The sequence below is a fragment of the Macaca fascicularis genome, chromosome 1 (assembly GCF_037993035.2).
Source record: "Macaca fascicularis isolate 582-1 chromosome 1, T2T-MFA8v1.1".
Lineage (NCBI taxonomy): Eukaryota > Metazoa > Chordata > Mammalia > Primates > Cercopithecidae > Macaca > Macaca fascicularis.
In genome coordinates, this window is record NC_088375.1 from 82,471,600 (window position 1) to 82,498,586 (window position 26,987).

At 44.3% G+C, this 26,987-nt stretch overlaps 1 protein-coding gene and 1 pseudogene across 11 annotated transcripts in view; one reads left to right on the forward strand and one right to left on the reverse strand.

Annotated features, from left to right (window-relative positions):
• Positions 1-26,987, forward strand: part of CNIH3 (cornichon family AMPA receptor auxiliary protein 3) — a 373,524-nt gene that overhangs the window by 218,355 nt on the left and 128,182 nt on the right. The window lies entirely within an intron of this gene.
• On the reverse strand, positions 21,010-26,552 carry LOC102116549 (dnaJ homolog subfamily B member 6-like; annotated as a pseudogene).

Below are 26,987 nucleotides of genomic sequence, written 5' to 3' on the forward strand. Positions count from 1 at the left end.
GACCTCAGATAAGGGGGAACTGAGGACTGAACTCTGTCATTCTGTGTTCTAAATTTCTTCCTGAGGGCCTGGAGGGAAGTCCTGCCTACAGACCAGAGCTTAACATTCCTTTCTGCTGACCCCAAGATTATAGACAAAGCCTTGCTTCCTTAACCCAATTGTAGATCAGAGAATCTTTAAATCCACTCATGACCCATAAGGCTCCAAGATATCCCACCTTTTGAGGCTGAAATGATGTATCACCTCCATGTATTGAGTTATGATTTTGCCTGTAACTTCTGTTTTCCTGACATGTACCCCTGCCTTTAAAAACCCTTACCTGTAAACTATAGAGGAGACCAGGTCTTGAGCGTGAGCTGCCCAGTTTTCCTTGCTTGGTGCCTTGCAAATGAATGCCCTCCTTTCTCCCACTGCAAAACCTTGGTGTGGATGTGAGGTTTTACTGTGCTGGGCAAGTGGACCCCAGTTCAGTAACACCTTTCCATTTCCTCTCACTGTACATGTGTGTGTATGTGTAAACATGACAGGACACCCTCTGCTCTGCGACAGTGAGTGTGTGCTCCTTCGCCAGCCTCCCTTGCCTCTCTGAGCGGCACTTTTCTCATCTGGGTGGCTGGGCAGGTGACAGAACAGCCCCTTTCAGCTCTTGTGCTGTCGAGACACCAAGACACCGTGACTCCTTCGTCATTCCTCACTACTCCTAGCCCTTCAACAACAGTTGCCCTGAGAGGCAATTTGAAGCATGATGCTTAGAAAAGCCCTTTCTTTGCAAAGGAGGTTGGTGTCAAGTTTGGAGAACGCACATGCAATCTTGGGTGATTCAGAGCTTAGCAGACTCTCAGACCCCTTTGTGTCTCTCCTTTTCTGTGATCTGAATAATTTATTTACTCCTCAGCATCCCCACTTCCTCTTCTAGCTATTCTCTGCTCATTAGTGTCTGTGCCCAGAGCAGGCAGGGGCTGGAGGAGCAAGTGAAGTGAAGAGCCCTTCACTGGCTCCCTGCTGCTGTGTTGTGAATTGGTGGGGGGGTCGTGGCAGAGCTGAACCCAGAGATAAGATGTTTGGAGATAACAAGGGATCTCTGCCACCATCTGCCAAGATTCCCTTTGTGTGTCACCCCTGAGCCATGGCTGAGTGGTCGTTAAGGTGCAGGGGCTGTTTGGGGCAGGCTGCAAGCCAGCTGCTTGTTGTGTTCTAAGCAGCAGATCTAAAAGTGAGGGAAGAAGGAGCACTTGATCTTGAGCAAGTGTGGAGGTGATATGTTTCCGGGAAAGAGTTGACATTCAGCAAAGATTACACCATATTCTTTTACTTTGCATGTGCTATATTTGTGTCTCTGATCAGGCAAGTGCAATTCCTCAGGGGCTCTGAGGTTCATTTTCAGTATAATTGGGATGTGAAGATGCTGTGATTGGAGTCTTTGCCATGGTAGCAGAGGGACCCAGGGGAGATGCCTGGGCTAAGCCTCCTCGGCATATATTGGCACTACCCTTCCACTACTCTAAGCTGCAACACCTGCTGTACAACAAGAGGTTTAGCCCCACCTGCAGGGGAGGTGAAACGAAGTTTCCTTTCTGAGGGAATACTTCTCCTTGTCCACCAGTCAATTCCCGGGGAACAACGCCCAAGCTTGACATGTATGACTGGGCTGGGAACCCTTGCCTCCATCCTTCCCCACCTGGCCTCTTTGGATTCCCCACTTTTATTCATTGATGCCCTCTTCATCCCAGGTACCCAGGTGCAACACCCTGGGGTCATCTCCAGAGAACTCTTCTAGAGAATCAGGGTCTGGTCTGTACCTTCTGGCCATTGCTTCCCATTCCAGCCACCAGCCCAGCTCAGACCCTGAAGGAAGCCAGGAGCCACCAGCCCTGGAACAAATCAACATCCTGGTGTCTGATTGGAAAATGTTGCTGAGAGCACAAATGCTGCAGGTGTGGCCTCTGCTTAGGCAGCTCTAGCTGGATTCCAGGGTCTATTCTGGGCGCTGGTGCACTTCTTAAAGGAAGATTGGCTAACTCTTAGAGGATGCAGCCTCTACCCACAACACACTTCCTTTTTTCTTTGTCATGTTCTAATTCCTTAGCAACCATGTCTAAAATTTTCCTGATGCTCCCAGGCCCCCACCTTGGAAACTCGAGTTGTGTTTGTAAAACTAGTGAAAACCATTGGTTTGTTCCTCATGCATTCAGGGTATTCCTTGACCAGAAATTTGCATACATCAGCATGTGCATGTGAGTCACCAAAAAACATCTCCAAAATTCAGATTGTAATTCCTGCCCTTAGGATTCTGGTTTGGGAGGGCTGGTTATGCTCAGGTTGGACATAACAAGATTTGTTACATAGTATTTTACTTACATTGCTATTTTGTTTGAGGATGTTAAGGATGGGGCCACCGTAGTAACAACTGATACTGATTGCATATTTGCTGTGTCAGGCGCTGCTCTAACTGCAACAACTCCTTTAATTTCCCCACTGCTCTATTATGCAGATACTGTTTTTTTTTTTCCTTGAGGTAGGGTCTTGCTCTGTCTCCCAGGCTAGAATGCAGTGGTACAATTATGGCTCACTGCAGCCTCAAAGCCCTGGGCTCAAGTGATTCTTCTGCCTCGGCCTCCTGAATAGCTGGGACTATAGGCATATAGCCACCATATCCAGCTAATTTTTTGTTTTTTGTAAAGACAGGAATCTCCCTATGTTACCCAGGCTGTTCTCGATCTCCTGAGCTCAAACAGTCCACCTGCTTTGGCCTGTCGAAGTGCGGGGATTGTCGGTGTGAGCCACTGTACCTGGCTGTAGCTACTATGATGGTGTCTCTTTTTCAGATTAGGAAGTGGAGGGACAGGTAGTAAATGGCTGAGCCCGGACTGATTCCAGGCAGTCTGACTCCAGAGCATGGCTCCTTACCACTGTGCTCCTCCACCTTTCTGCTCTACATTCTGGGTGACTCTTTCAAGCTCTCTGTGCTCCATAGGTAGAGATTTTATTTTATTTAAGAGAATGCTTTGCGTTTCTGATTCCTCATTGTCTTAGAACTGCACATGTATCAGAGAGGCTGTTATGAAAGAAAACCCAAAGATGTCTGGGTCTTGTGTCTCTGCTTTGAAAGCCTGGCCTTGTGAAGTAAGATGCTAGAGAGCTAGGCAGGGGGAACAGTTGGGACACTGTGAACCGTTGGTGCTCTGAGCTGTAAACTTTCCGGAGAGCTCTAAAGGAGAGCGCATTGTATCTGAACATGCAGGCCAAGGTGTGGTTCTCCTCTGAGATTCCTAAAGGGTCCTCCATTTCTGCCTGTGTCAACGAGCTAAGATCTGCAGCCTTTCTGTGGCCTCGTTGATGGTCAAGGTGTGTGTTTGGAGTGTATGCACTTGCGTATTCACTTTGTATTCCTGTCCTCAAATGCATCTGCTTATTTCACAACTATCAAATACCTGCCAAGGATCCTGGGCCCTGAGAATAGAGGGAGAAACAAAACAAGGCCTGCACTGAAGGAGATGGTAGTCAACTAGAGAAAACAAATGTAGTATGAGAAATTACACTGCAGTATGGTGGTTTCTGTGTCTGCAGTGCATTTTATTTGCAGCATCTTTTGGACATTGGTTCCAGTCACATCTACATGAGGCTCAACTAGATTTAAGGAAACTAGGGAAAATGCAGTGAGGTGTTCAGTGTAACCACACTGGCCTGCTTTGGGCCCTGCAGGCCAGTCGACTTGGCTGGAGACACCCAGGTGGGACAGTGAGTGAGTCATGAGGGCAAGGCCTGATGTGGTGGGTCTGGTGTGTGAGGAGAGAGCCTGCCTTCATGGAGGCTGGGCAGCCTCCCTCCCGTTGTGGGACTTTTCCTTAGTTCAGCTAAAGATGGAGTCCTTGTCACACAGCCACGAAAGATTATACTCGCAGACAATTTGAAGGGTGAGAATAATGGGATTTATTGGGTAAAAAGGAAAAAAAAAAGGGGGAACAGGGATTCAGCAGAACGAGAATCCTTCTAGTATAGGCTTCCTGCCTCATGGATTAAATCCCAGGTTCTACCCAGGAAGGGAGGGGGGCGGGCCCCTTCCTGCTGCAAATGGTGGGAACTTCTGAGGCTCCACCCCAGGGTGCATTCCTCCCAGTGCGCAGATCGGCTGGAGTTTCTCTGAGGACCGCTTCCTACCTGCCTGTCTCAGTGCTGTGGCTCAGACCAGTTGAGGCCATCCTGGTGTCTCTGAGACTGGAAGTTGGAGGTTGGCAGCAACCCTGGTAGATCTAGTGGGGTATTAGAATTGTAGTAGAGGCCAAGTGACCTTGGGGACCTCTTAGACCGAAAGCGTCATGAAGGCAGGGCCTGAGTGGGGCTTGTTTGTAGCCATTGCTCCAGCACCTTAGCAGGGCCTGCACATTCAACGCGCGCTTGGTGACCGAATGTGTGGAAAGGGCTGTAAAGATCTCTAGTGGATGATTCCCCATACAAGGTGGCAGCTATGGAGCTAGACTACAGGATATTGGGGAGTGTGGGGTTGGACTGGACCAAGTGATGTCCGAGGCGATGTCTGGCTCTAGCATTCTGCCTGGCCTGCAGCAGGATGTATTTGTTGAATTAAACAAATTCTACAATTCAAGGGAACAAAGAAGCATCCCTATGACCCTTATACCTTTAGCTTTGTTTTCATCCATTTTTAAATTTCTCCTGCCTCAAGCAGATGACTGTCCTTTATCCCACAGATACCTGACCGCTGTATGCCAATTTTTTTCTTCCACCAAGCTGTAATGCTCAACCATTGCCACTAGAGGGCTGAGGTTTTGCACAGCGATGGCGCTGAGGACTCCTCCAAGTTCAAATGTCTTCTGAGATACCCAGAGAGGCTCAGGCAAATGCCAGTGCTGGAAACTTGCTTAAGCATAAGCAGCCAAGTGCATGCACCTCTGAGCTGGGGGCACTGGAGAAGGACAGAGGCTTTTGTACTGCTGACAGACCCCGTGCAGGTAGTGGCTGAGATCTCTGTGTGGCCAACTAGGGACAGTGGAAGCATTTCAGACCCTGGGTGAGGATGGTTGTGGAAGGCAATGGAGGCTGCCTCACCACTGGGAGCAGCAAACAGTGTGAAACTCTGCTCACTTTCTCTATGAGTGCTCGGCATCTTTTATTTCAGTTTTAAAGATGCAGAAATACACAGGAGGGAGTGAGGTCTCTACCAAGCAAAAACTGTATGCTTACCTTGTGCCTCTCCCCACCATGTTTGATCTGTTCTCTCTCCTCCCACTACCTCCCCACAGCCCTGCTCGGCCCCCTCTCTCCTATGTTACTTTCTTGGGTCTTGCCCTGTTTGATGTCTGGCCATTGCTTGGTGCTGCAGAGGAGACTCAGCCCCCAAGAGGTGGTACACTCACCTCTTGAAGGGCAATCCGCAAAGAAGTGGCAGAGAGACCTGGCTTGGCCTCCTTTCCCCTGGGCCTTTGTTCGGCGTTGTACTGGATTGCATGCCTGTTACAGAGCGTGCTGTGGAAGATGCTGAGCCAGCGGTGCCGAGCGTTTCCACGCTCTGAAGGCAGGGCTGCGCAGCTCCCGTCACGTGGTGACACTCCCTCTGTGCTCCTGATGTGCTTATTTCCAAAATATGGTGAGTGGTAAGTTTTAGGCCCTGGTCCAATTCGGGGTAATATGCAGAGCAGGCTCAGCCTGGGAGGCTGTGCTGTGGCAGCAGGTGCAGCACTCATTGTGACCAGTGGATGTTCACATCTGTTGGAGCCTAGAAACCTAAAGAAAAGCACATCCAAGCTCCGGTCATGTCCACCACTCCCTACTGCCACTCCCCACCCCACAACATGGAGGAATTTATGTTCTAGTACATTCTCTTTCTCTGGCCATCTTGCTCCAAGGGAATTAATAAGGACCAAAATGGCCAAAGGACAGGAATCAGTGAGGAGATGCAGTAGAGAAGCATGGGCCATGTTTAATTTATAGATCGGATCATCTCTTCCCCTTGACAGTATGCAGGCTATTTTGGGCATTGTGCTAGGTAGCCCTTTAGGGAATCCAGTTGCGTTTAATTACATTCATACTTATTGAGCACCCATTGATCAGTCACAGCAAGCACATAATTATATGGGATATAAAGAGTTATATAAAGGCCCAGTCCTCAGGGTCTCATGGTCTAAGATAGTAACTCTAACATAAGACAGCAGAGGTTTGCGGTAGAGGCTCAGTTCAAGGTCACGTTTGATTGGGGACATCACAGAGAAGTGGCACTTATATGGACCTAAGAGCATTTTGACAGATGAAGAGAAAGAGGGATTAGTTCTGCCAACCTAAAGAAAGAACTGAGGCAATGTTAATACAGTTTATCTGAGCCAAGGCTGAGGACAGCTGCCCGGGACACACTTCCAAGTTGCCTTGGGGAGTGCTCCTTTTGGCCTTTGTTACAAGCATGTTGTTTGTTTGTTTTTGTTTTGAGACGGTGTCTCACTCTGTCTTCCAGGCTGGAGTGCAGTAGCACAGTCATGGCTCACTGCAGCCTCGACCTCCTGGACTTCAGCAATCCTCCTACCTTAACCTCCCAAGTAGATGGGACTACAGGGCTGTGCCTCCACGCCCAGCTAATTTTTGTATTTTTTGTAGAGACAGGGTCTTGCTCTGTTACCCAGGCTGGTCTCCAGCTCCTGAACTCAAGCAACCCTCCTGCCTCGGCGTCCTAGAGTCCTGGGATTACAAGCATGAGCCACCATGTCCAGCCTATTACAAGCAGGGTTTTAAAGGCAAAAGGGGACAAGCCTGGGCCGATACGAAGTTGTTTGACAGGAGTTCTCACCGATTTACAGAAATAACATTTGTTAGTGATTGGCCCTACACTGGTGAACTATAGAGTATGAGTGCTGGTGTCCAGTGTGTGACATTTTATGACAATCTGGTGTCAGTTAGCCTAGAACCCATATAGCACGTGGCCTCAAGAGGAAATGATTTAGCTCAAGAGGGGAATGAGACATGGCTGCTGTCACACATGGCCCCGTCACTTTTTTTTTTTTTTTTGAGACAGGATCTTACTCTGTCACGCAGGCCGGGGTGCAGTGGTGCAACCTCCACCTCCTGGGTTCAAGTGATTCTCCTGCTTCAGCCTACTGAGTGGCTGGGGTTACAGGTGCCCGTCACCACATCCAGCTCACTTCTGTATTTTTAGTAGAGACGGGGTTTTACGATGTTGGCCAGGCTGGTCTTGAACTCCTGGCCTCAAGTGATCTATTTGCCTCGGCCTCCCAAAGTGCTGTAATTCTAGGCGTGAGCCACTGTACCCATCCTACAGTCACATTTCAGTGCCTCTCTGGGCTTGATAGTTAAAGGGGGCTTGAATTCCTCTGATAAAAAATTTCTTCCTCAGACCAAATAGAGTATCTTGTGGAAAACCCTTAAGTAGTCTGGCTTGCTTGTCCATGGAGGTGGAACAAGAGTGTCTGACCAATCCCCTGCCTGGGCCTGTGTGTCAGGGTGGCGACTGGGCAGAAGCTGGGACAGCAGTCACTGCCAGGGACTGGGGTCTGTGTGGCCAAGGCTGTGGCAGGAGATTCTTACCTGAGACCAAATGTTCGTGATGAGAACCAAAGCTGTGAACTGGGTTAGGGCCCTGTGGAGAAAGTGAAGCCTGGAAACTTGGGAGAATGTGTTAACCCTGCTTCTGGAGAGGACAGAGGCTGGGACAGAGCCAAGGATGTGTGGCTGGGCAGCACAGGGGAGAAGAGAAGGCGGGCTTGGAGCTAGCAGGGCAGAGGGGAGGGAAGGGCAGCAGCTGTGGTTCCCAAATCGGCGTAAGGAGCCTGTAGGCACAGGGGCTGGGTGGGCCAGGTGGCTGGATAGATAGTGGCAGGTGGGTGAGAACAGAGTTAAAACTCAGCCAGGCTTTGAAACTGTTCTACCTTAGAGTAGAGTTTGGGCAGGAATTTTTGGAGACGTATACTCATGAATTCTGTTTTGGGCATGTTGAGGTTCTGGAGGAACCTGGGATGGAAACTGGATCTGGAGCTGGGGAGAGGGTGGAGAACCAGCCGTGTCCAGGTAGGAGTGAAGCAGGCTAGAAAACGTAGTGGGCGGCTGGCGCAGTGGCTCACGCCTGTAATTCCAACACTTTGGGATTCTTACCAAGACCCTGAGGCAGGCGGATCACCTGAGGTCAGGAGTTTGAGACCAGCCTGGCGGAACCCTGTCTCTATTAAAATACAAAAATTAGCTGGGTGTGGTGGCAGGTGCCTGTAATCCCAGCTACTCAGGAGGCTGAGGCAGGAGAAACGCTAGAACCTGGTAGGCATAGGTTGCAGTGAGCCAAGATCATGCCACGGCACTCCAGCCTGGGTGACAGAGCCAGACTCCGTCTCAGAAAAGAAAAGAAAAAAAGAAAAAAAATGGTAATGGGACCTGTGGGAAGGGATGAGTTTACCAAAGAAAAGAGCACAAAAGGAGAATATTTTCCACTCATTTACTCATACATTAAATGTTTCATATCAGGTACTGTAATAGGTAGTCTTCATTCTTCAGAGTCATTTAGGAGCAAACTACACTTTTTGGGCTTGGGGAGTTTGCATATTGAGGCGATATTAGAGAAGGATATTGGAATACTGATTTTGGCCCAATTACTTCCCCCAATGATGCTTCTGAAGATGGCGTAGACATAAGGAGCAGCCTGTAAGGCCTTATGAATATCTTGGTGCACAGTGACCCTGCCCATTTAGTAAGCAAGATCTAGTCTGGTTCTGCAGTCAGATTGTAGCTGTTCCTTCCTGTTGGGACAAGAGCAAGGAGGTTCTCAGCCCTGCTACAAGCATGAGCTCCAACTACCACTACAAAACCCCCTTTAGCAGTGAGGGAAATAGAAGACCCAGAAGGTATGATTTATCCTGAGTTGTGAAGAATCTACCACCATTTGTTCCTAGAATTTCTTCCTCTCTCAATCCCTGGCTTCTTCAGCCAGCCCATCAGTGGTGGCTCTTTCCTTATTTGTGAAGCTCACCAGTTGCACTAGGCAGACTGAGGGACCCCCAAAGATGTTCATGTCCTAATCCTTAGAACCTGTAACTATTACATCTGCGAAGTCCCTTCTGCCATATAAGGTGATTAAGTCAAGGGTCTCAGGATGGGGAGATTATCCTGGATTATCTGGGTATGGCCAGTGTAATCACGGAGGTCTTTATAGGTGACAGAGGGAGGCAGGAGAGACAGAGGAAGAGATGTGACATCAGAAGCAGAGGTCAGGAAGTGCCGGTGGTCTCTGAGAGCTGGAAAAGGCAAGGAAACAGCTCCTCCCCTAGGGCTTCCAGAAGGAAGTAAGCCCTGCTGACACCTTGATTTTAGCTCTCCAAGACCCATTTTGGACTTCTGGCCTCTAGAACTGTAGGATAATAAACTGTGTTGCTTTAAATTACTAAATTTGTCATAATTTATTGTAGCAGCAGTAGGAACTAATACACCTAATTTCCAGCACAGAGCCTGTTATGCAATAGGTGCTCAGTTTAATTTATTAGATGAATTATGAATCCCATATTTAACTCTAAGCCCCAAGTAGGGCTGTCTACAGTGATTTTTGAAATCTACTTGGCTTCATTTGGATAGCTAGAAACTTGGGGAAAACTTTGCCCAAGCAAAGAAATCCAGCGGTTCCTCCTCTGTACATTGCAAAATGATCCATTCTCCAGTCCAGTTCACCAAATGCAGAGTCTGCCTGGGCAAGTCCACCAAATGCAGGGTCTACCTGGGCAGTATTCACACCTGTGAGGGCTGATTTTATTGCTTTGTGTCTAGCTTGCCCTTCACTGCTTGTATAATCTCTCTATTGTAAATCCAAATCGAGGAGAATGCGTGCAGGCTTAAACAGCCAGGCAGAAAGACAACTGCACTAAATTGTTCTTAACAGAATCTTAGAGGTCTTTGAAATAGCAGGAATTTTGAAATAGCAAGCTGTGGTTTCTGCCTTCAAGGGTGGTAGGTGTTATGCACAATTATCTACAAAAATGCTCTTCCTCAGGTGCGAAGTGTTGTGTGTCAAGTGCAGGAGCTGAAGTTCTGCATTACACGCGGCCTAAGGGTGGTAACAGTGACTGATTCTCCAACAGCAGGCCTCTGGCCACACTGGCCACACCCTTAACTAGCTTTTGAGGCTGGGGAGCATCTTCAGGGTTGGCTTAGGAGACTGAATAACCTATTGCAGGCTGAGGATGGAATCTCCACTGTGAAGACTGAGGAGTATGGGGCCAGGGCACTCTGCCTAAGTAGCATTTTTCCCCGGGATAGAAGTTTCTCTGGACTCGATCAAGCAGGAGGGGTGAGTACATTCTTCCTGGAGGTTGCACAAATGAACCAATTTGATTTTAAATATTGATACTTGGAGTAAAGCTTATGGAGGCCAACATGCAAATTTATGTAAAAGAATGTGCAAATAAACACCAGAGCCAAGTGCCTGGCTCTGTTCTCTCACACAGGATAGCAGCCCCTGACCTGGCTGACCTTGTGTTTAGTTCTGTTCTTGGCTCTGGGACTTTGGGGCTGTTGTGTTGGCAAAACTTGGTGGGGGCGGAGGGGTGGGCAGTGGAGTGAAGGACTGCTCCAATTTAAATATCCGCAACAACAAAAGTTGTTTTAGCAAATTGGCATGCTGTTCATAAATGGCTTTCTGTGTGCATGAGGATTTAGAGGCTTTACAAACTCTCTTTCTGGGAGTACAAATCAGGAAAGATTCATCAGAACCCAGCTCCTGAGAGGATGACAGGGGAGAAGGCTCCTTGGCTCTCTGTGAGCCCCTGTTGTTGCTGCTGGAATTCAGGCAAAGCTCCTCACAAGCCTGGTTAAGGGGAGGCTCAGTTTCCAGTAGATGGTGGGCTGGAGTGAAAGTCAGAGACGGAAAGAGGGACACGGACACACACACACACACACACACACACACACACACACACACACACCCGAGCCCCAGTGAACATCCAGCCCAGTGCAGTGGGCAGCTGTTTCTATGATGGTTAATTTAGTGAGAAGTAGAGAGTTTGTAGTAACCATAGAGTTAGAAAAGCAGGGAAATGAAAAAGAAAACAATGGCAAAATAGTGTGGGGAGTATTTTCCTGATTATAGGGGAAAAAATCACTTGTGAAAATGCAAACAGTACAGGACTAAGGAAACTACGTAGTGGTAACCTCTGTTAGTGTTCTGGTAACTGTACTTTCATGTGTCTTTCTACGGGCGCACATGCGTAATTTTACATAATCAATATGGGATTACATCACACATTCTGGTTTTCTTTATCATCACTTTAAAAAAGTTGTAGTTTTTGTTGCTGTCATTGCTTAACTCTTTCCTCCAACCACCGTCCCCTTCATCCTCAGGGTTGCTGGTATTAGCAGCCTGGTGTATATCCCTCGTTTGTTTCTTTGTGTTCATGTAATCTTACATAAACACTAATGCTTTTTAGAGTGTGTCTTGATTTTGGTTTTGCACCTCTGCATCTTGCTTTTCTCACTGAATAACGGCTCAGGGAGTCCCTCTGAGTTAATTGGTAAAGGTCTAACTCAGAGCTGCGTAATATTCCAGATTTAGATGTGTCACTGTTTATTCAATCATGCTTTCATTGATTGGACTTTATGTGTTTCTAGTTTTTTGTGATCTCAGACAGTACCTGGGCATATGTTCTTACCTAGTGGTGTCTATTTCAATGGGGTAAATCCTCAGTGAATTGCCAAGTGAAGGATATATGTATTTTCATTAATAATATATATTATTAGATTACTTTCCAAAGACTTTATCAGTTCACATTTTCACCAGCCATGGCTGGGGGCTCCTTTTCCCCTGCTTCCTCAACAGTAACTTATCACAAAACTTTTTCCAATCTGTTAGGTATAAAAGGATATGTCCTTGTCACCCTTGTCACACATCCTAGCCAACAGTGAGGGTGAGAAACTTTCATAACATTATTGACCTGTTGGATATTCTTGCAAAGCAGGAATATTGGCCTGGGATTTTGACCTGGGATTTCTGGGTTTTAAGGGATGGCAGGTAACGGGCCTTGTGACCTCACCCAGACCCTTCTTCCCTGTGTGCTGCCTCTGGCCAGAGGCATGACCAGGTGGGAGCAAGCAGATCTATATGGTGGACTGGGGTAACTTTAACATTCCTGGACTGGGACTGGCCATAAGGTCGGGGAGTGTAACCTGGCTGCATTCCAAAGAGGCTACGGAGTGGTCTGTGCACAAGAGCTAACAGGTTTGATAAGTTTAGCAGGCAGGACTCAGACCTGGCAGTAGGGAAGTGCTATTGAAAGTTTGGTTGGCAGAAGTGTCCGTTCCAAGCAGTCAGTCAGCTTGCTGTCAGCTGGACTCTAACCAGTTGATTAGTGTAGGAAGAAAGGGAGTGAGGTAAGAAGAGGGGACGTAAGGCCCCTTAGGAGGGGGGTAGGCAAGAGCTAAGTGGAGCGTTGGGCCCCCGATAGGTGTTCCAGATATGGCGAGCTAGTCCTCTACTGGGTGGGCGGCTGGGGATGGAGCCTGGCTGCACATACCACATAAACATAGAAGGAGTAGGAAGGACAGCAAGGGGGCTCCACAGATGCCAGGGCTCATTTCTGGACTTCCAGAAACCAAGCCCACGGAAGCAAAACTAAATCCAGGTTGCACAGATTGGTGGGGCTCAGGCTGCTAATTTGTTTTCTGTCTCTGGTGAGGGTTGGCACAGCACACGTGGGCTGCCTCTCTCTGCCTAGGCCCACATGTGAGGGTCTCAGCAACTCTAGCTGCACAGGTGTTCAGAGGGTGAAGGTATTGGGAATGCGGCAGGAGCACAACTCACCGGAAATTCCCAGCTGGTGGAAGGCCACTGGAAGGCCAGCTGGAGGAAGGGGGCACATTTTGTGCCAGCCCAGGTGTGTCACTAGCTGAGGTTTGATAACTAAACTAAATTATTGATTAGGCTACATATTGCTTGTCAACCATTTTTTGGCTCTCATTTTTCAAACTGGGAGGACCTCATCATTAAAAGACTGTAGTGGCTCATGCCTGTAATCCCAGCACTTTGGGAGGCTGAGGCGGGCGGATCACTTGAGGTTAGGAGTTTGAGACCAGCCTAACCGACATGGTGAAACCCCGTCTCTACTAAAAATACAAAATTAGCCTGGTGTGGTGGCGCACGCCTGTAATCCCAGCTACTTGGGAGACTGAGGTAGGGGAATCACTTGAACCCAGGAGGCAAAGGTTGCAGTGAGCCAAGATCGCGCCATTGCACTCCAGCCTGGGCAACAAGAGGGAAACTCCGCCCCCCCCCCCCAAAAAAAAGCAGCTGTAGTTTATTAGACATTTCATCTAAATTTTATGTTTTTCTTCCTTAAATTTTGGAATCTGTGTTTCTCAGTCTGGTGTTTTAGATGAGGGGCAGTGGGGTTTCAGGTATTTCTGTATTTTTATTGATCATTTTTTACATACTTCTCCTGTGAAGAAATCTATTAAGGAAAATACAAGACTTTGCAGTCTCTCTTTAGTATTCAGTCTGTGAACTGGTGAAGCTGTACAAACTCAATATAAACTCTCAGTTATTATTGCTTTTTAAAACTACCTCAAGAGTCAGTATGGCCTCCTATATCCCTTTTGAACAAAGGAAGGCAGCTGGGCCTTAGCCTGTCTTCCTTTAAAGAGTTTAAGGCCAGGCATAGTGGTACATACCTGTAATCCTGGCACTTTGGTAGGCCGAGGCAGGCTGATTGCTTGAGCTGGGAGTTTGAGACCAGCCTGGGCAATATGGTGAAACCCTGTCTCTACTAAAAAATGAAAAAAATTAGGTGGGACTGCAGGCATGCACTACCACACCCAGCTACTTGGGAGGCTGAGGCAAGAGGATCACATGAGCCTGAGAGGTCGAGGTTGCATTGAGCTGTGATTGTGCCTCTGTGCTCCAGCCTGGATGACAGAGTGAGACCCTGTCTCAAAAAAAAAAAAAAAAAAAAAAAAAAAAAAAAAAAAGATTTGGCTGGATGCAGTGGCTTATGTCTGTAATCCCAACACTTTGGGAGGTCAAGGTGGGTGGATCACCTGAGGTCAGGAGTTCGAGACCAGTCTGGCCAACATGGCGAAACCCTGTCTCTACTAAAAATACAAAAATGAGCCAGTTGTGGTGGCGCACACCTGTAATCCCAGGTGTTTGGAAGGCTGAGGCAGGAGATCACTTGAACTCAGTGGGTGGAGGTTGCAGTGAGCCAAGATCACACCACTGCACTCCAGCCTATGTGACAGAGCAAGACTCCATCTTAACAACAAAAAAAGATTTTAAGTTGCTTTTGAATAGCCCAGATGCATGCCTCCTTGCTGTAGAGTTGGGTTTTTTTTGTTTCTTTAATAAAGAAGATATTCTGTATGTATAAAGAAGATATATACAACTTTTTCTTCCTTTCTTTGGTCATAAACTAGGTGTGACCTCAGTAGACACTGATTTTAGCCACCGTTGATGCCTATTTCTAAAGACTGAATCAGCAAATGCCTTGCAGAATTTAATTGGCTATACACAATAACTCCATACAGCAGGTCACTTCCTTTAGTTACTTAGGGACATACTTCGCAAATAATTCATTCTGGAGAATTCATTAAGAAGCTGTGTTGCTCAAAGCCAGATACTGTACAGGAGCATTACCGAGATTTTTAATAAAAAATACCTCTGCTTAATAACTAATAATGAGTAGTACCTGCTTTGAAACTTTTCTAGGCCAAACTAATTCCAATCCCTGTGGTGTAGAATGTTGAAAACTTTGATCGGCCATCCCTTTACATGCTGGAATATATCCAGAGTATTTAGGAAATGCAACTTGACCTAACCTTCAGGTCTCTCGTTGGCTCATGTATCTGTTAGGGTCCTGTTAGAAAATAGATCGCACATGCAAAGGGGGCAGTTGAGGAAAGTTTAATGAAGGGACTATTTAGAGAGGAGGTACAGGGTTAAGAAATCAACAGGGATGATGTGGCACCAGGATCTAGCAACCCTTGAAGCTGTTACCACTCCTAGGTGTGAAGGGGTGAGGGGAGGAGGCTGTTACTAGAACTTCTTGGGAGCTGCAGTGGGTGAGGCTGTCTTCTGAAGGAGCTAGGGCCTCATGTGGAGAGGTAGAGACACTGTGAAGCCACAGTAGCGGGAAGGGAACTGAGCAATAGGTGCCCTAATAAGATCCTTGTGTCTTCAGCTGATGCATCCTGTTGGCCTAATGTAATGGGAAGCAAGAGGGCAAGGAAGGCCAGATGATGCATTCTTCAGAGTCTACCAGGGCTGTAGGCAGGGTGGAGAAGGGTGAAGAGGGATTTGGAAAGGTAAATGGAGGCTTTTCAGCATAGTTAACTTTTGGGCTGAAGGAAAATGGACATGCAAGTAGGAGGGAGAATCCTAGTTAGACTCCTCGGTTTTCACAAGTCATTGTCAATGTCACTGTCAGTGTAGTGGGCCTTCAAGCTACAGGGAGCCACTCCTAATGAGCAATACAGAACACTATAGTCTAGGCCTTTTCTGGAGAACCTCACCTCCACTTGTTTGTTCTCCAACTTTCCAAACACCTAGTGTTAGCAAAACACCCAGGGGTCCATTGCTCGCTGCATGGAAAGCCAATTACTGAGACAATAAGTTATTGCCAAGGAAGAAGCCTTTTTATTAGGGTGACATCAATCAGAAAGATGAGAGATCAGTTCCAAACCCATCTGTCTCAGCTGACTAACATTGGAGATTTGTATAGTGGGGAAGGAGTGTAGCTATGTATGGGAAAGCATGAATTAGGGAGGTATAGTATGGAAGCAAACATGAAGGACATGGGGACTGCCATCTCATTGGATGTGGTGATTTTTGTGAGTTTCAGCTTCTTGTCTGATGGTCAGCTTCCTAAGGAAGGAACTCAGATAAGACAAATGTAAATTTCACATTTTAAGACCCGGGAATGTCAATTTCCATGTTTATTAAAAAAACCAGAAGCCTCATTTCTATTGAACAGTTGGGGCAGTTTCAGCCCCTCCCCTTTCTATTGATCAATTCCTCAATCATGGGGAATCTGACCATCAATCCTGGATGCTTTCTGCTGAGGAAGGTGGTTGTGGGATCATGAGAAGGAATGAAAGCATTGCACTTATAATGGGAAATACTCAAAGTACCTGGTTGGCATCTGGCGCATTGGAAGACTATGATCTGTGTACTTTTATTTTGCTTTTTGACCAACATTTGAGGCCACATTGAACTAAAGTGATTAATAGCATAGATAAACCAAATTTTAAAATACCAGAGAATATGGAGTGGGTCCACTGCGGAATCCAAGAGAACAATCCTAAGCCTACCAAAAACGTCTTCCTGGTTCATTATATCCCACATGCAAAAAGCTAGGCTCTGGGGGAGAACAATGACCTGAAAAGTGCATGTTCCCTTTATGATTTCTTATCTAGGATCTTTGGCTGGGTGTAAGGGTGGCGGGGGGTGGGGTAGGGTCGGGGGCTGTGTTCACAAGACCATGACTGTTTACTCCAGAGGGATCCCAGAGAGACTGACTGGTTTTACCCAATCTGTACTGGCTAACTTGACAGATGAGTGGGTGGTCAGCAGCGTTTCAAAAGGCCTGACTTATTGTGCTTGTGGCGGGTCTTCAGCCTAGTGGGATTTCCAGGTCTTCAACCGGACTTGATCCTCCAGTTTCAGAGTGGAGAGGCACATCTGTAGGGAACTGGAGCTTGTTGGAAGCAAGCTCAGATACAGTAGTTAATATATTTCTTAATTATTTTATATATGATCTAGAGTCCAGGAGTTGGAGAAATGGTCTTCCATACATTTCGAAGGGACTAAGAGCCAGCCCAGTTCTGGGAGCTACTTGTATCTTCAGCAGGGCAAGAGGCAAGACCTTTTCCTAGACAAGATTTGTCTCTTGGCAACTGGAGTCCCCTTGGTTACAAGTTGGTTCATTCAGTTGATGGGGGGCTTAGGACTTTGTTTTTACTTTGGTCTCTTTTGGTGTCGATATGCCAGAGGCAACATTGATGGCCAAGCTTTTATTTTGTCCCATATCATTGCCAGGGTGGTATGGCTACCGGCCCTGGGCCCATCCTGTCCTTCATTAGGACATCTATGGCCAAGACTTATAGCCAATTAAACGTTCTAGGCCAGACAGGAATGGAGGTGAGCACACACTCCTTAGACCTTAAATCAATGTAAGAGCCAAAACCCCAAAGCCAAAAAATAAGGTTAATATGCCTGTCATCATAAAGCCAGTCCCCTATGGTTTGCATACAAAGCATATATTAAGCCATAAAGTCAGAACACTACAAGTAGTTTTCAAATTCTGGAGAAATAGGGTAGAGAGAGAGAGAGAGAAATATGCTTCAAATTTTATTGATAAGAGTTCATTTTACTCAATTGTTAAAGGCTACAAATAGCTCAAAAGAAAAAGTGTTCTTGACTCTGAAAACCAAAACCAAAACAATCAGAAATATTTCGAATAAAAGACATAATAAAAAGTTATTTCAGTCCTCTACTAGTTCAGTCCATGCAATTAGTCCTGTTCTGCTTGATATTGGGCCAGTAATCCTCAAGAACTCATCAGCCCTCCAACAAGAGTCCTGGAAGTTTTCTCTCTAATCCAGTGGCACAATCTCCAAAGTTATCAGAAATCTGCATTCAAGAGTCCTTTTCATGAACTCCCCTAAAGAAGCAAGTTTTTGACTGTAGCTGATTATAAACTGGTTTTTGAGAAGAATCAAAGTAAAACAATTGTGGACGACAAAAGTCTTAGGACAGTCATGGTTGAAGACACAATTGACAAGGAAGATTGGTTATTTCTGTGGCATGCAGCAGTTTAAGATAATCATAGTTATTACTGATAACATATACTAAGATCAGAAATTTGGGAATCTCACATGATTTTGGAATATACAATAATAATACATTTATATAAATATAACCCAAAGAAAGTTAAACATTTAGTATATGACAATGCTTTGTATGTAATTTTAACATACCAAATAAGCCTAATATGTCTGTCTTGGAATTCAAGGGACCCTAATAGCTAAAAAATTAGTTTGTGGTAAAAAAGACTGAATTTATTTATTTATTTGTTTATTTTTGAGATCAGGTCTTGCCCTGTCGCCCAGGCTGGTGTGCAGTGGCACAGTCATGGCTCACTGCAACCTCAATCTCCCTGGCTCAAGCAGTCCTCCAACCTTAGCCTCTCAAGTAGCTGGGACTACAGGTGTGTGTCACCATGCCCAGCTAATTTTTGTATTTTTTTTGTGGAGGTGAGGTTTTGCCATGTTGCCCAGCTGGTCTTGAACTGGGCTTAAGCAATCAGCCTGCCTTTGCCTCCCAGAGTGCTGGAATTACAGGTGTGAGCCCCTGTGCCTGGCCAAAAAGACTGAATTTAAAACTTGAAATTTTGCTTTTGGAAAATTTTTCAAATATCAAAGGTTTAATATACCTGATTTCACAAAATAGGGTCACAGTCACTATAGAATAGTCATTCATTTAGCCAGAAGGATAGTTCAAATATTAAAAAAAAAACCCTAACCCTGACCTTTACTTTTTGATAGGAAATCCACTTTCCCAAATAATAAGACAACAAAGACAGTGTGGGGCCAACAAACCTGTCTCTCTCTCCTGTCTTTTTTTTTTTTTTCCTGCAGCTAACTCAAAAGGTAAACAGAAATCTTCTACTATCTCTTATTAATATTATGCATTTTGTTCAAAAGAGAAAATCGAATTTACCTCTATATAGTGTATTATTAATGTTAAAGCTAAGTTCAATAAAACCTTATAAACAATTTTATCTAATTTTAATCAATTTGACATTTACATAAACCTTTTATAACCTTTTATAATTTTCTATTAGAGCAGATCAATGCTTCAAGAAAATCTTTTTATTCTGACACAGAGGCCCAGATGCTGGTCTTGCATCAGTGTGCTTTTGATATTAATGTTTAGTTTTTAGAAAGACAACTAATTTTACTCCTCAAAATTGGCCTTGTCATCTCACGTGCCCACCTCTTCTGCTATAGTCCCTGGGCCTAGAGGGATTGAATAGTTTTAATTTCTGGCCCTGTGTCTCATGAAAGCAGTTTGTTTTGTCACCCTCTCCTGGGTCTGAAGACGAGGCTTTGACAGGTGTCAGTGTTTAGGATGTAGCAGAAGTTGGTGCCTTTTTCAGACCCAGGAGTCAATGCCCTGTAACTTAATAGCACAAGGACTTTAAAATCAATACGGAAAGTTACATGGATGTAAAAACCTTAATTCTTTTAAATTTCGATTTTCCTAATTAATCAAAAACTTAATAATGATGAGATAGAAATTCTCTTAGTAAAATGTAAAATCTGCTTCTCAGGTCAGTTACCAAAAGGCAAAGAAAGACCTTCTGCAGCGTGATTGCTTCTCCTTATGGGAAGCTCACTTAGATAACCTGAAAGCCAAACCTGATGAGAAAAGAGTACTTGAATTAATCAGACACGGGAAGAGTATGTCCAGGGTCATGAGTGAACCTTATAAAGGCAACAAGAAACCGGGAAACTAGTACTTTGAGCAGGGGAACAGCATGAGAAGTTTGCCAGTTACATGGAACAATTCAGACATAATCAAGAAAAGCCAAGAGTACAGAATCAAGTTATACTGGAAGAAAACATCGCTTTTCTAGACCTTACAGATAAACATTTCAGCATCAGGCCACTACAGTAGTTAGAACTAGAGGAAAAAAGTTAAAAGAGCTAGCAAAAAAGTTGAAGCAGAGAGTTAGCATCTCAGGCCTTTTCATGGGGAGAAAAAAGCTGAAAGCAGCAAGACACATTCTGAGACATGAACGTGAGAAGTTTTCAAAAAGAAACAGTATAGAATCAAAATCAAAACCTGTTGTGATTTTATTAAGAGCCAATTGATATTTTAAGGAAAATTTTTTCTAACATAGCAGACCAATCTTAACTTTTTCACCTCTCTCCCCTACTGACTGGTTCCTTTCTACCTTGTTTCATAAATAACCTTTCCAAGTCCATAATTTAACCTTTAGATAATGTATTAACCTGTTTTCACACTGACATACCTGAGATCCGGCAATGTACAAAGGAAAGAGGTTTAACTGGACCTACAGTTCCACATGGCTGGGGAAGCCTTACAATCATGGTGGAAGACAAGGAGGAGCCAGTCACATCTTACATAGATGACAGCAGGCAAAGAGAGAATGAGGAAGACAAAAGGCAAAAGTGGAAACCACTAATTAGATCTCATGAGACTTATTCAATACCACGAGAACAATGTGGTGGAAATCACCCCCATAATTCAATGATCTCCCACTGGGTCCCTCCCACAACACATGGGAATTATGGGAGTATAATTCAAGATGAGATTTGGGTAGGGACACAGCCAAACCATATCAGATAACTTCTGAATTAAACAAAGTTATTATTTTTCTCAATAAGAATACATCTTCTTTGGCACATTTTACATACAATTTTTTTTTCAATAAAGAATGCACTGAACACACTTGCATTTCTTTGTTTTAAAGCAAATGACAAAGACCCAGCTTACCAACTTTACTTTTTTAAAACCCAGGCTTAACATTGCATGTTTAAACAATTGTCAAGACCTACTAAATTGCCAGCATTTATGCACAAGTAGAAAACATCTTTAATTTATATTAAGCCAGAAGTATATTACCATTAATGCATTAATATCTTTAACTACTAAACACTGAAAAAAAAAATGAAATTGTTCCTATAGAAGGCTTGTCCTGGCAATGTTAATGTCATAGCAGGCTGACACTGCTTGACTCATATTTCCAGACATGATGGAAAAGCAGATCCGTGCTGGTGTTAGTGTACACTCTTGTCTTACCACCTTGGAGTATGTTTAATAAGAAAGCAAAGTGCATACAGAGATTTACATCAATTTTTAAAACAAAAAGTCCTATTTTGTGGTCCCAACAATAAACTCAAAAGTCTATGACAAATAGGAGCTCTAAGAAGCTCTTTATAAATACTTTAGGTACAATTATACTGAAAGTTGAGTTTATTGGATATCTTCAAAAGCTGTTTTTGTTAATCCTTAAATGGTGCTTGTTATAGTTTAACATTTCCGTTAAGTGCGTGCATTGAATTCCTGGTTATCCAAGCGCAGCTGCTGCTCCTCACCGTGTATCGTTAAGGACTTTAACTGGCCCTCTTCTTCAACTTCTGCTCTTTCTTGACCGTTCTTGACGATCCTTTTTTAGTAATTTTTCTGCTGTTAATGATTTCAGAAGAAGTTGATACACATTTGAAGTTACCTATCCTACTACCATCAAATGATGTGGAAGAGAATGAAATGAGTCCCCCGTGACCTAGTGACCAGAATAAAGTAAATCCTGTATCAAAAGAAGAAAATCCACTTCCAAAATACGGAAATCTGAATGCTGAGAAAAACAACCCATCCCTCAGCTTCTGCTCTCTTGGGGACCCCTTTGATTGCCAAGAAAGTCCTCAAATAAGTTTTCAAAGTAGTTGAATGAAAATGGGTCCCTTCCACCAAAAAATTCCCTGAAGACATCATCTAGGTTATGAAATGTGATGCCAAACTCAAATGACTGTCAAAATGACTTCCGCCGCCTCTTCTACCATTTAATCCTCCTTCTGGTTTAATATAAATTAAACTGTCTTATTTTCTAGCGTCTGATACCACCCTCACATGTCTCAGCTACTTGTTTGAATTTTTTCTCTGCTGCTTCTTTTTTTTTTTTTTTTTTTTTGAGACAGAGTCTCGCTCTGTCACCCAGGCTGGAGTGCAGTGGCGCGATCTCGGCTCACTGCAAGCTCTGCCTCCCGGGTTCACGCCATTCTCCTGCCTCAGCCTCCTGATTAGCTGGGACTACAGGCGCCCACCACCTTGCCCGGCTAGTTTATTTTGTATTTTTAGTAGAGATGGGGTTTCACTGAGTTAGCCAGGATGATCTCGATCTCCTGACCTTGTGATCCGCCCGGCTCGGCCTCCCAAAGTGCTGGGATTACAGGCGTGAGCCACTGCGCCCGGCCTTCTCTGGTGCTTCTTTATTCTCAGGATTTTTATCTCGGTGCCACTTCAGTGCCAGTTTCCAATATGTCATTTTAATATCCTCCGGTAAGGCTTGTCTACACGTCTAGAACTTCATAGTAAACCACCACGTTTTATCAGATTGTTGGAACAGGTCAGAGGTCGTGGGCAACTGGCGGGAAGCAGGGTAGGTGGGGCAGCAGCATGGCTGTGTTGGTGGCTGTGGCCTAAAATTATATATTAGCTAGAATTCCTATTCTTGTTCACCTTAAATTTGGGTGACAATCTAGGAAGCAAGTAATTCTGAACTGTCTATCAGATGTTAGCATTTTATAGGTAAGAACATTCCATAATTTTTTACAAAAACATGTTTTGCCTATATTATAACCCTTTCTTAATTGGAAATGACTCATACATCTAGTGAGCATCCAAAATAATTTCAAGATTTTAAATTACGTAGAAAGTTCACCTATAGCAATTATCCCATTTACATTTCACTCCTTTTTAGCAGTTTATCTAGATTACGTATGAGAGCTGAGATATTAGACAGAGCTAGTCATTATTTCCTTGTTAATTATTTTTATAACCTGTGCATATTAAGTGCTCACTCAAGAACCTTAAATACTTGGGCATTTTCACCAATAACTCAGAAGATTCAGCTCTTTCTATTAAACTAATGATATTAGTCTTACTTATCAAAAAATCACACAAAGGTCATTTTGTTTTGTCTGGGTTTATAGTTGTAAAACTCTGACACTTTAAAATATCTAGCACAGACAAATATAAAACCCAGAAAAAAATATGTTGACAATGCTGAAGACATTTCTATTTTAATCTTACCAATAATTTTAAAGCCAGCTTATTTAGAATTTACTTAAGTCACCTGAACTTGAAAAAGTCTTAGACTTATTTACTTAATTTATGAGTTCCTTTTTATTTATAAACCAATTTGGTACCATGTAAAGACAACACATGATAACCAGACACATATGTACACATATAAACAAAGATCCAGTAGCTTTTACCTTAGAATTCTAGCCATGAGATAGCAGTGCAAACTCACCGGTTTATGAACATGTTCGTGTGGCTGAATTTTGCCCTGGTAGGTAATCCAGTGAAGGCTGTGAGCCAAAATTTTGGGTTAAGCAATTTCCATGGCAGTTTGATTTTTAAAGACCAAACCTACCCAGACTCCAAAGAACACTGGGGCCAAACAGCACCACAGAAGAACATCATGTATGAGGTTGGCGCAAAAATAATTGTGGTTTTTGCCATCTGAAAGCAGTGGCAAAAACCACAATTACTTTTGCACCAACTTAATACTAATGAGTCCTGACCGTTTTTAGATGAGCAACATACAAGCCTGGATACAAAGGAACTCTGACCCAGTTTCCCATTTAACAGTAAAATGAATCCAATTGTAAGACAGCCCTACGATTCAAAGACCTTCCAAGATGAGATGAGATCAGCAGGTTGGGGTGGTATGGGTATGGCTGTAGACTTTCCCTTGCTCTCTTGGCCCACAACTACATTCATACCAACCTAAAGAATGCATCCAAGCAGGCTGCATTGTGGGATTGAACCTCGACCTCCTACAGCTATGTCAACATGCACACAATCACCAATACACAATCCAACTGCAGCAGCACCCATCATGCCCCCAGAGTGTCCAAATCGAAATAATTGGGGTGCTTTCCTCTCTTGGTTGGGCTTGTTCAACCTGCAAATGGAAATTTCTTCAGAATTCCCAAAATTGAGAGAAGCAGTTGCCACTGTTTGGACCCACAAAACATACTTGTCCAGACACAGATGTTTATACACACCAACAATTACTAACAAGTCCCAAGAGTGTCCAAACAAATAGTTGGAGGGCTTGCCTCTCTGTTGGTTACACTTGTTCAACCTGCAAATGGAAATTTCTTTGGAATTCCCAAAATTGAGCCATTCCCCTCGTTTGGTACCCACAAAAGACACTCACTTATCCAGATGCAGATGGCAAATTTCAAAGGCTGTTCTTCGTAGGCAATCAGAAATGCAATAGAGGCCACAGTGACAGAGTCAAAAAGAGACTGAAATCCACCTCCAGCCAAAAAAGGGCCAGGCAGCTGCTTAGGAGGGCTTCTGAAACTCTCCTGGCCCACGGCTGCAGAGCCATGAACAAGGCCTTCTGGTCAAGGAACCAAAATCTGTTTCTGAAATGCCAGGGGTTTGATCTAGTTCTGTTGCTTGCTGCATAGAAAACCAATTACTGAGACAATGACTATTGCCAGAGATGAAAGCTTTATTTGGGTGATGTCAGCCAGAGTGATGGGAAATTGCCTTAAATCAATTCCTCTCAGCCAACTAAAATTGGGAGTTTATATAATGGGGAAGGAATGCAACCACGTGCAGGAAAATGGGAATTAGGGAGAGGTATGGAAGCAATCATGATGGGTGAGGGATCTGGCATCTCACTAGATGTGGTGGTCTAGTGAGTTTCAGTTCCTTCCCTGAGGATCAGTTTTCTGAGGAAGGAACTCAGATAACACAAATGTAAGTTTCCAGTTGTAAGACAAGGGAGGGTCATTTCCATGTGTATTCAAAAAGCCATCAGCATAAGTTCTATGGGCAGTTGGACTGGTTTCACTAGTTGTGAAATAGATTGATGGAAGATGACTGAAGCACATTCAAAATTTGGACCACATTGCCTTGTCTTGCCTCCTCCATCATATATTTTTGCTGGGTCATATTTTGTATTCAGTTCTTAGTCATTATTGAGGGATGCTACAACAAACAGTTTAATGCCTATTGCTGTGTGTGCTATGGGGGTGCAGTATTCTCCATTGTAGTTAAAATATGTACAGAAAATAAATAACTTTTAAATATGAGTTTGGGGAGTAGTTTGTTTCCCCTGAGGAACTGGTATCCTTTTTCTTTACGGACATGGGCAGCTAAGTAACTGATTTCTCTTTCCACTTCAGCTTCTGGGAAACTTATTTTTAATTTTAATTTTGTTTTAGAGACAAGGTCTCACTCTGTCCCCCAAGCTGGAGTGCAGTGGTGCAATAATAGCTCACTGCAGCCTTGAACTCCTGGGATCAAGTGATTCTCCTGCCTCAGCCTCTTGAGTAGCTAGGACTACAGGTATGCACCACCACACCTGGATTCTGGGAAACTTAGATCCAAATTTTCAAGCCAATGAATTTGGCTCTTCGGGGGCCCTGTGGTCTTGGTATCTCTCTCTGTCCTACCTCTGTATCTTACTGGGTCTAATTTTTATTTTCAATTATTTTTCCCTATTTTGTGTGTTTCTGATAAACCACCTGAAATAATTTTTTATAAGGTAGAGTATTACACACTCTTGAATATGTATACATTCAGTTAGTTAATTAGTAGGTCTTGGACAGCATGGTCTGGATGGAGATTCTGAGTCCTGGGACCTGCTGTGTGATGGATAAACATGTGACTGGGCTTCAGAACTGCCCTCTTGTACACTGGATACTCCCAGGCTTTATCTTTAGTGAAGAGATAATTTGCCCTTAAGCACACTAGGAAGACAGTCTGGGGTAGAGAAGGAGCTAACCTACTTTATCTAAATGAAGAACTGGGTGAGTTGCTGTGATCAGCTAATGAAGGATTTATGAAAGCATTTTGAAAAGTTTAAAACATTTTATATTTGCTCATTTAACATTTATTGCAAGCACTGGGCCAAGGATATGAAGATGGGTAAACTCATTCATTCATTCTTTCAATAGATACTTATTGAGTAACCACTGTGTGCCTTGCCCTGATCCAGGTGCTTGGAATGCAGCAATGAGCAAAACAGTGTCTACTTACCTGGAGCAGTACCTCCTGCAATCCTTGAGGCACTTGTAACCTAGTGGGATTCTTTGTATGTGTTCTTTGCATTCTTTGCATCTACTCATATGTGGTGGGACTCACTTATGAGATCAAAGCTGTGTTTTATATTTAGGGCTTATGGACCTAAGTTATGGCATGGAAGATGTTTGTATTTGCAAAGAGATTTATAGTTCCTCCCTCCCCGCTCCCTTTTTCCCAGTACTGTGGAATGATATAGGTAGGAGTCAGTAGATTTAGTGATAAGCCCAAGGATTCTGTCTGTAGGTTCCTGAGGAGCCTAGTGTGCTAGGGATGCTTCAGGTGATATGCAAACAATCCCCAAGCCACATGTAACCAGTCAGGTAGCTCTCAACTGGCCTGGGCAAGCCACCCTCTGGTTTTTGTTTAGCAGGTACTTTGTATTTTGGCAACTTTCCCAAGGAGTTCTGAAATGTTTCCCACCCCTGTTCCATATTCAGACATACTGATGCAATGCAATGTGCTAATTTTGCACATGAGGACACTGAGACATAGGGGATAAAGGGATTGTTCAAAATCACACAGTTAAAAGCAAAGCCAGAACCCAAACTCAGGTTCCTGGCTTCTCCACGATGCCCTTTCCACCAGCCCAGGTGATGGACCTTTCTCTGAGCATGCAGACTGCTGGTACTGTGAGGTGTTGATGGGCTGTGAAATAATCCATCCTGCTTTCTGACTGACCTTGGCTCAGGTCTGGTAAGGGTTCCAGCAGGGTCATGTCCTGTATGCTCTGGTTGTACTCTGAGTTGATACTGTGGTTGCTATTTTTCCATTGAAGTATTTTAATAAATTTGTAATGTCTGGCTCTTAAAATTTCCCTAAGTGGATAGTGCTTTTTAGAAGAATCTTAATTAAGTACATAGATATCCTCCTGGTTGGGGTGAGCTTTTCTGCAGGTGATCATTAGAGTGGGCATTTGTCTTAGGAGCCCATGGAGGTTTTTACAAAGAGCCATAGCTCAGCCCTCAATTGCCGGTTCTGGGTTTCTGCATGTTTGGAGGAAACGGCTGCCAAAAATTGTCTTTACACAGAAGCGGTCTGTCCGTTGGGTACAACATGGAGCCTGAGCCACTGCATTTTAGAAGTTTCTTCTTAGTAGTTGATTCCACATTTGGTTTTGAGAACTTTAGGCTTTATCATACAAGTCCTAGTA